The sequence below is a fragment of the Aedes albopictus genome, chromosome 2 (assembly GCF_035046485.1).
Source record: "Aedes albopictus strain Foshan chromosome 2, AalbF5, whole genome shotgun sequence".
Taxonomy (NCBI): domain Eukaryota; kingdom Metazoa; phylum Arthropoda; class Insecta; order Diptera; family Culicidae; genus Aedes; species Aedes albopictus.
Genome location: NC_085137.1, coordinates 185,045,796 through 185,056,264, shown reverse-complemented (window position 1 = coordinate 185,056,264; position 10,469 = coordinate 185,045,796).

The following is a 10,469-nucleotide window of genomic DNA, read 5'->3' as shown; positions in this document are numbered from 1 at the left end:
TCTAGGAATTCCTATGGGGATCTCTGCAGGAGTTCCTTTAGTTATTCTTCAGGGATGCCTCCAGAAGTTCCATCAAGGGTTCCTACAGGAGTTCCTTCTGACATCTATCCTGGAATTCCTTCAGATATTTCTCCTAGAATGCCTTCAGAGATTATCCCAGCAGTTGCCTTAATAATTTCAGCAGGAGTTCCTTCGAGGATTCGTCCAGGATTTTTTCCAGAAATTTCTTCTGTAATTTCTTCTGGGATTCCTCTTGGAATACCTTTGGAATACCTCATGGAGTGTGTTCCAAATATTCTACCTAGAGTTCCTTGAGAGATTTATCTAGAATTTCCTTCAGGTATTCCTACATAAGTTCCTCCAACGATTAACTCAGGAATTCCTTTGAGGATTCCCGCAGTGCAGTATTCCTGCAGGGATCCCTCCAGGCGTGCCTTCAGGAATCGTCCCAGTAATTCCTTTAGCGATCTCCTCAGTAGTTCAGTAATTCTTCAAGGAGGATTCAGGGATGTCTTCAGGAGTTTCATCCAAGATTCCTTCAGAAGTTCCCTCTGACAGAAGCAGCTGCGACTAAAGTTTCAGTCCGAATTTCCTGCAGGGGTTTAGTCAAAGATCTCTCCAGGAGTTCCTTCACGGATCTTTACAGAATGACTTCCATGGATTTTCCCAGGAGGATTCAATAATGCTTCTCGGAGTTTCAGAGATTCCTAAAGAAGCTTCTTCAGGGATTAGTTCGGGAGTTCCTTCCAAGATTACTACAAGAGTTTTATCCGGGGTACCTCCAGAAGTTCCTTTACAGATTCCTCAAAGAATGGTATCTTAGAGTCTTTCGGAGATTTTTCCAGAAGGATTCAGGGATGCCTCCAGGAATTACATCATGGATTTCTCCAGAAGGCCCTTCAAAGATTCTTCTAGGAGTTCTTTCAAGGATTTCTTTAGGAATACAATCAGGCATACCTCCAGGATTTCTTCGGAATTCCTTCTAGGATTCCTACTGAAAATCCTTCTGAAATTCTTCCTGAAAATTCTTCTGGGATTTCTCCTGGAAGTCCTTCGGGAATTCTTCCTGGATATTTTTCGATATGCTTCGGGGATTCCTCCTGAAAATTCCACAGAGATACCTCCTGGAATTTTTTTGGAGATTCTTCCTGGAATTCCTACGGGGATAACTGGTTCATTCGGAAATTTCTCCTGGAATTCCATCGAGAATTCCTCCTGGAGTTCCTTTGGGAATTCCTTCTGGAATTCTCTTGGAATTTCTTCTGGAATTCCTCCGGGTAATCCTTCCGATTTTACTCCAGGAAATCTTTCGAGGAATCCTCCTGCAAATCCATCGGGGATTCCTCCTGTATACCTTTGGAGGTTCCTCCTGAAACATTTTCGAGGATTCAGCCTGGAAATTTTTCGGGTATTCCTCTTAGTAATCCTTCGAGGATGCCTCCGGGATTCCTTTGAGTATTCCTCCTGGTAATCCTTCGGGAATTCAGCCTGGAAATCTTTCGGTAATTTGTCCTAGAAATCCTTCGGGGATTCCTCCTGGAAATCTTTTGATGTTTCGTCCTGGATATCCTTTGAGGATTCCTCCTGGAGATCCTTTGGGGATGTCTACTGAAAGTCCTTCCGAGCTATCTTCTGGAAATCTTTCGTTGATTACTCCTGGAAATACTTCGGAAATTCCTTCTGAAATTTGTTCAGGGATTCATCCTGGCATTCCTATAGAAATTTCCACTGGAACTCCTTCGGGGACTCCTCCTGGCATTTCTTCGGTGAGTCCTACTGGAATCCCTTCTGGAATTCCTCGTGGAATGTCTTCTGTGATTTCTCTAAAATTTCGATCGAAGGAATTCATCCTGGAAATCCTTCAGAGATTCTTTCTGGAAATTCTTCGGAATGCCTTCTACGATTCCTCCTGAAAATCCTTCTGGAATTCCTCCAAGAAATCCTTCGTGGATTCCTACTGGAAGTTCTTCTTAAATTCCTCCTGGGAAATCCTTCGGAGATACCTCCTGGAAATCTTTTGGAGATTCCTCCTGGAGTTTCTTCGGGGAAACCTCGTTGCCTCGGGAATTCCTCATGGAATTCCTTTAGGAATTCCTCCTGGAGTTCCTGTGGGAATTCCTTTTAAAATCACTCCTAGAATGTCTTCGGGAATTCCTCCTGGTAATCCTTCGAGTTTTCCTCCTGGGAATCCTTCTTCAACAAATCCATCGGGGATTCCTTCTGTATAACCTTCGGGGATTTCTCCTGGATACTTTTCGGAGATTTAGCCTGGAAATTCTTCGGGGATTCTTCTTGGTAATCCTTCGAGGATTCCTCCGGAAAATTCTTTGAGGCTTAGTCCTGGAAATCCTTTTTTAGGATTCCTCCTTGAAATTCTGGAGTTCCTTCGAGAATTCCTCCTGGAATTCCTTGGGGAATCCCTCCTCAAATTTCATCGGGGATTCTTCCTGATAATCCTTCGGGAAATCCTCCTGGGAAATCCTTCGGGAAATCCTCCTTCGAGGAATCCTCCTGCAAATCCATCGGGGATTCCTCCTGTATAACTTTTGGAAATTCCTCCTGAAACATTTCCGGAAATTCAGCCTGGAAATCTTTCGGGAATTTGTCCTAGAAATCCCTCGGGGATTCCTCCTGGAAATCCTTTGATGATTCCTCCTGGAGATCCTTTGGGGATGTCTCCTGAAAGTCCTTCCGAGCTATCTTCTGGAAATCTTTCGTTGATTACTCTTGGAAATACTTCGGGAATTCCTTCTCAAGTTTTTCAGGGATTCATCCTGGAATTCGGGGAATTTCTTCTGGAACTCCTACGGGGACTCCTCTTGGCATTCCTTCGGCGATTCCTCCTGGAATTTCTTCTGGAATTCCTCGTGGAATGTCTTCTGGGATTTCTCTAAAATTCCGATCAAAGGAATTCATCCTGGAAATCCTTCAGAGATTCTTTCTGGAAATTCTTCGGAATGCCTGCTACTATTCCTCCTAAAAATCCTTCTGGAATTCCTCCTGGAAATCCTTCGGAGATACCTCCTGGAAATCTCTTGGAGATTCCTCCTGGAAATCCTCCGGGAATCTCTCTTGGAATTCCCTCTAGAACCCCTTCTGGAAATCCTTCGTGGTTTCCTCCTGGGGATCCTTTGGGATTGCTCCTAAAAAAAATCTGTACTTTCTTCTGGATATCCTTTGAAGAGTCCTGCTGGAAATCTTTCGTTGATTCCTCTTGGAAATCCTTTAAAGATTCCTCCTGAAATTATTGCGGCAATTCTTATGGTAATTCCTCCTGGAATTCCTCAGGAAATTTTTCCTTAAATTCTTATTAGAATTTCTTCTGGAACTCATTCGGTGATTCCTCCTGGAATCCCCCTCAAGATTCTTCCTAGAATATACTGGGATTCCTCTTGGAATAAACTGGGATTCCTCGTGGAATCTCTTCTGCGATTTTTCTAAATTTTCGATCAAAGATTTCTCCAGGAATTTCTACAGGGATCTCTCTAGGAGAGATTCTTGATCCACCAGGGATTCTTGCAGACGTTCCTTAAGGGATTCATTCAGCAGTTCCTGCAGGGATTCCTCCTCGAGTTCTTTCAGAGATTCTTTCAGACAAGACCAGTGTAATGCCTTCCAAATAGCGGGACCTTGTTAGCTTATGAAGCTTTTAAGAAAACAAAAAAAAACGATGTCAAAATCGATACTTTATTGTCCTTCATACGGATAATGTTCCAAAATCTCAGATTGCATTATGCTCCAGATTATTTATTTTTATTCAGTTAATGCTTGGTGCATCTTGACTCAGGTTCCCCTATCTATTGATTGCACCACGCCTCACGAACTCCTAATGGCAGCGCTTTCCACGTGGTTGTTTGTTTAATTAAATCAGAGCGGGGCGAACAATGTTGTTTGCCTTTTCCGTGGGCGGCACCACGGTAATTAAGTGCCTAATGGAGAGGGAGAAAAAGTTTGGTGGGTAAGAACCTCTGGAACCCAGCATTCTACCAAAGTGATCCCGTGAGGGGCGAGTTCAAGAGCCCCTTCAATTCAATTCCCATTGTCGAAGGTCAACGAAGGTCGAGCCCGGGATGATTGATGGATGCGAACGTCCTGGAAATTACTTTCTTTTCTAGGGGCGGGCGCGCAAACCCTTGAAATCCTTTTTTGATCCAGAGCCAGACGTTATAGAGCTAAAGCTAGTCGTCTGTCTAGTAGTTGGTCCTTAGCGTCGCCAAGTGGAATTTAACTTGTTCCCGTCCGAGCAAGACAGACGTTTTATGAAAATGGCATAGCGAAAATAGAAAAATGGCGCGAATCTGAAAGGATGCAAACGTGATTGATGGGCATTTTTACGTGTTTGCCTTCTTCGCTTTTTGGATTTCTGCCTTGCTCTGAATAATGAACTTTCTGGATGGGATTTTGATGAAGCTAATGCGTTTTTCTGGGATGGCTTGAATGCTCGTTTTGTAGCTGAAGAATGTCTCATATTGCTGCATTTCATTATCCATGATCTTTTAAAGATACTTAGTGATTAGTTTAGCACATGAGATAGAGTAACTTTTCAAGTTTTAAAGGGATAAAATGGTTGGAATCTAGTTCTTTTGAATACTACAATTCAAAATGATCTGCCACTACTTCAAATAAAAAAAAAAATGCGTCAAATTGCGTTCTATATACTTCTCCCCAAGAAGAGTAGTGGTAGTTCCACCAACCACGCAAATAATCAAAATCACCTTAATTCTTTTACCCGTTCAACGACCTTTAACCACCTTTTCTCTCTAATTACACATTTTTTAACAATATCGACTAACTCGGCTAACATTATACATGGTTTCCCAGCATTCGTTTTGCGACCCCAACTGCTTGCAGGCACGTTTCGATTGATCAACGGGGTGACAACAGACAGGGGGTCACGAGAGCCAAGGTTGGGAAGCGTTGGTAGAATTTAGTAAAAAATGCTGCATTTGCTTGCATTATCAAAAGGATCTACCACACAAACAAATTCCACAGATAAGATAATTGCGCCAAATTTGTGCCAAATTCTAGCGACTTTCCCTCACCACAAAACGCAAGCTAATGGCTTTTATGACTCCAGATTTCGCCATAAAACTGGATTTATGAGATTTGGTCTCGAGTTACAGCCAACACTTCTGCCTCGGGTTGGCTACCCAGCATCATCTTCGCCAAATAAAGTGAAATTGGTTAACTTTACTGTTGGTTCTAGCCAACGTCGCCACAGTCGACACCATTGATGTAATATGCGAGGAACAAAGAAATTTTTTCGACGCGATATACATCCGCTTGCGTAGGAGATGTGGCGACGATAAGCAAAAATTAGTGTAGTGGAACATTTATTGTTGGGCACTGGGTGCAGAATAATCTTCAACCGTCGTAGACAAATCCTTAGGATTAGTGGCGCCATAATTTGCTGTTTTGTGATGATATAGATTTATGTTAGAATTTACGGTACTTATTGATAGTAATTGATTTTTGAGGCTCCATGAAAATAGTAGTTGATGATGAACCTCAGAGTGTTTGCGGAACACCTGTAAGTAAAAGCAAACCGGGTTAGGTACTATTCCTTTTAATTCCACTTAGAATTTGTATCCTTTAACAGATAAGTATTTCGACCTTAACTGTCGTCATTAGTGTCTCGTACTTGAGTCGAGTCACGTACCAGCCAACGAAAACGACTCTAGAAAGTTAAGGTCAAAATACGAATCTGTCAAACGACGCAAATCCCTAGTCAAGACCAACAGTTGAAAATTTTGGATCAACAATTTGTAAACAAACATGTTTCTGTTAATTTAGGGCCTCTCCTACCTCACAATCACTAATTGAAATCACAAACATCAAGCTTTCTGTTAGTGGTGGTGAGATGCGTGGCTACATCTCAGAAGGCCCTAAGTCGACAGAAACGTGTTTCTTTACGTAATGTTGATGTGTCCTTTTCAATTGTTGGTCTTGAATTAAAAAAGAAAAGTACCTAACCCGATTGGGCTGTAAAACGGTGAGTCGATAAGGAGAGCGTCCAACATAGCTCTGGTTCTTACAAGTTCCTACCTCATGCTTCCGCGGGTCAAGCGATGACAAAGATCGTCAGCTAAGAGTTGTGTGCTTAGCTGGTAGTGCAGCCTAGGGGCTGTCCATTTATTACGTAAGGGCATTTTTACGATTTTTCGACACCCCCACCCCCCTTGTAAGATTTTTTGTATGAGAACCCAAATATTTTTGTATGGCGCTTAAGATTTCTCAAACCGGTCTTATTAGCGTTTTGTACATGGTGCATTTGGTGCGTGGGTAAATCTTTTTCGACCGCAGTTTCTTCTGGAGCCCGTAGTAGGCCCGACTTCCGCTGATGATGCGCCTTCGAGTTTCACGGCTCACGTTGTTGTCAGCCGTCAGTAAGGATCCGAGGTAGACGAATTCCTCCACCACCTCGAAAGTATCCCCGTCTATCGTAACATTACTACCCAGACGGACCTACCTACTACCTACCGGTCGTGCTCGGTTCCGCCTACCAACATGTACTTTGTTTTTGAGGCATTCACTGCTTTCGACATTTACTGCTTTGCGTTCCAGGCGGGTGTACAGCTCTGCCACCGTTCCAAATGTTCTAGCGATAATGTCCATGTCGTCCGCAAAGCACACAAATTGACCGGATTTTGTGAAAATCGTTCCTCGGCTGTTGAGCCCGGCTCGTCGCATCACACCTTCCAGAGCGATGTTGAAGAGTAGGCATGAGAGTCCGTCACCTTGTCGCAGTCCCCGGCGAGATTCGAATGAACTGGATAGTTCACCCGAAACCCGCAGTTTTGCACACCGTCCAGCGTTGCTTTAATCAGTCTAGTCAGCTTCCCAGGAAAGCCGTTTTCGTCCATGATTCTCCATACTCTGCGCGGTCGATACTGTCGTATGCCGCCAAAGTCGATGAACAGGTGATGCGTTGGGACCTGGTATTCACGGCTTTTCTGGAGAATTTGCCGTACGGTGAAGATCTGGTCCGTTGTCGACCGGCCGTCGATGAAGCCGGCTTGATAACTTCCCACGCACTCATTCGTTTTAGGTGAAAGACGACGGAAGATGACTGGGATAGCACTTTGTAGGCAGCATTTAAAATAGTGATCGCCCTGAAGTTCTCACATTCCAAATGGTCGACTTTCTTGTGCATGGCGCAGATTACCCCTTCCTTCCACTCCTTCGGTAGCTGTTCGGTTTCCCAGATCCTGACTATCAGCCGACGCAGACATGTGGCCAACTTTTCTGGGCCCATCTTGATGAGTTCAGCTGCGATACCATCCTTACCTACCAGCTGCTTTGTTGGTTTTGAGCTGGTGAATGGCATCCTTAACTTTCCTCAGCGTGGGGGTTGGTTCATTTCCGTCCTCCGCTGCACTGGCGTCGTCATTTCATCCGTTGCCGTGGTCTCCCGCGCCTACGTTCTCCACGCCATTCAGGTGCTGATCGAAGTGCTGCTTCCACCTTTCGATCACCTCACGTCCGTCCGTCAAGAGGCCTCCGTCTTTATCCCTGCATATTTCGGCTCACGGCCGTTGCGGGATGCGTTGAGCTTCTGATAGAACTTCCGTGTTTCTTGAGAACGGCACAGCAGTTCCATTTCTTCACACTCCGCTTCTTCCAGGCGGCGCTTTTTCTCCCGAAAGAGGCGGGCCTGCTGTTTCCGCTTCTGTTTGTAACGTTCCACGTTCTGTCGGGTCCCTTGCTGCAGCATTACCGCCCTCGCTGCGTTCTTCTCCTCCAAAACCGTTCTGCACTCTTCGACGAATCAATCGTTCCGTCGATTCCGTTCCACGTACCCGATGGTGCTCTCGGCTGCGTTGTTGATGGCTGCTTTCACTGTACTCCAGCAGTCCTCTAGAGGGGCCTCATCGAGCTCGCCCTCGTCTGTCATAAGATACAACAGAGATGGTTATATTTGCGATTTAGGGGAAGATAATATAGATCGATGAGATTTGAATTACCTTATGACAACTAAGTTGCCGGGTCATTAATTGGCACGGTAGCTTAGTTAGTGTAGTATATAGAACCACTGCTGATGAGTTGCCGACACTGATTTCGCTTGGTGATTCACACGATCACAAATTTGTAAGCAAATTTCTATCGTCTTTGGTGCAACCGTATCGTCAGCATCATCATGTGAACCCGAATACGTTCCGTTGCTCCAAGGTTTAAGCTTCGTTGTATCAGAAGCGATTGATTTAGTTGACTGGAATACTCGAAGACCTAAATATAGACGTTTAGATTTGTTATAAGACTACAACAAAAGACAACCGTGGATGTATTGGTATAGCCAGTGTCGTGAATATCCGTTCCGTCCGGAAGCCAAATGTGCGCAAATAAAGCCAATCTTTTCTTCGTTCCGAATGTGATTTCCGGAACATCTCCACCAGCAAAGAGCGCGACACGGACACGTCCGTTCGTCTCCCAATCCGCCAAAAGAAGAACGACCAAGCCAAAGCCGAGCAAGTTTGAAGCTTCGCCTGCTTTGTCGATTTATTATTCAACACATCTGTCAATCCAGTGAAAGTGTTATGTCGGCTGTCAGTGCTAGAAAATGCACTGAAATAAAACTGCAATTCCAAACCAATTTTTTGTCATTTGTTTTTTTTACGTATATTTTTATAGTTACTCTACAATTACGTTCTATATACTACAGTTAGTAAAGCACTTGTCTAGCGAATAAGGGTCGTGAGTTCAAGTCTCACCTGAGCTGTGGATTTTTTTCCCAATTTAACCAATAATTTACCCATCTGTACATATGTACGTTGAGTTATTTGAAAGTCAGATCAAATGTTTAACCTGCGGATGATCCTCGTCAAATTTCGGGAACATAACTTGCAGACTTACCACCATCTGTTCGCTGATTTTGAAGCAGCGTACTTCAGTGAAAAGGGAAGAACTTTGGCAGATAATGCCAGAACATGGTTTTCCGGCGAAACTAATAAGGATGATACGCGCAACGCTGGATGGGTCAAAATCAAGTATTCGGATCGCAGACGAAGTATCTACCTCGTATGTGACCTTGGATGGATTGAAGCAGGGTGAGGCTCTTTCAAATTTGCTGCTCAACATTGCACTCGAAAGAGCGACTAGGAGGTCTGGCGTGCAGAGGAATGGCACTATCATTACACGGTCGCACATGCTCCTCGGCTTTGCGGACGATTTTGATCTTTTTGAAGTTGTTGAAGATTTTTTTTTCTTGGGACACTTGTGACATGTGACAATGTCGTTTCCCGTGAAGAGAAAGGGCGTATTGCAACTGAGAACAGGGCCTTTTATGGGTTGCGTAACCAGCTTAGGTCCCGTAAATTGCAAACGCCAATGAAATCCGCTCTTTATAAGACACGGATACTTCCGATTCCTTAGACCGAAAAGCTTTCGGAGTTTTCGAGCGCAAAGTGCTGTGGACAAATCTCGGTGGGGAAACAAAAAATGGAATGTGACATGAATCACGAGTTGTACCAAGTGTACAAAGATGAGAATATTGTGAAACGTATAAAATACAGCAGACTTCAGTGGGCTGGACACTTAGTGTGAATGTCAGAAAAAAAGATAAGCGAAAAAAAATATTCAGCAGGGAGCCAGGTAGATGTCGAAGACTTCATGGACGGCCGCGAACGCGCTGGCTGCACGCGGTTGGAGTAGATCTGCGATCCCTATACGTTCGGGGAAACTGAAGGAACATCGCCCAAAACCGGTACTATACGCTCAGTGTTGTAGTAAAATTATTGTGACATTTGCACCCATTAAGACTCGGCCCGAATTCATTATTATCACAGTTGAATTTCGCACATGACTTCGCAGCAACTCATGTTCACAACTTTGCTCTAGCTCGTGAGAGGGTCATCGGCTGCACAACTGGTAAACAAATTAAGTTTGATTGGTGCAAAATATCGCTTGAAAATAAAAATACAGTGGATTTTCAAATTATTACAGAAGTCTAAACATTAACGAGAAATCCAATACTTCGAAGTTATCAAGGTAGGTACTTAACCCGATTTTCTTTTACTTAAATTAGAAATATTAGTAGCATATTACTGAACATTTTCAAGCATGTTTCTTTATGTTGTTAGTGACAGTGAGAACCTTCTAAGAGCTCCACATGTACAGAACGCCGATGATTCTCTACGGGCACAAGACCTGAACTATGATCAAGAAGGACATGCAAGCACTCGAAGTTTTCGAACGGCAGGTGCATAGGACCATCTTTGGCGGTGTGCAGGAGAAAGTTGCGTGACGGCGAAGAATGAACTATAAGAGATCGTCGCACTCTACTGCAAACCTAGCATCCGGAAGGTGGCAAAAAATGGAAGGATACCATGGGCAGGGTATATAGTGAAAATGCCGGACAACAGCTCTGCAAAGCCGTTGTTTACCATAAATCCGGATGGTTCAAGAAGACTGAGTGGACAGCGTGCAAGGTGGGCGGACAAAGTGCAGAACGATTTGGCAAGTGTGGAACGTCG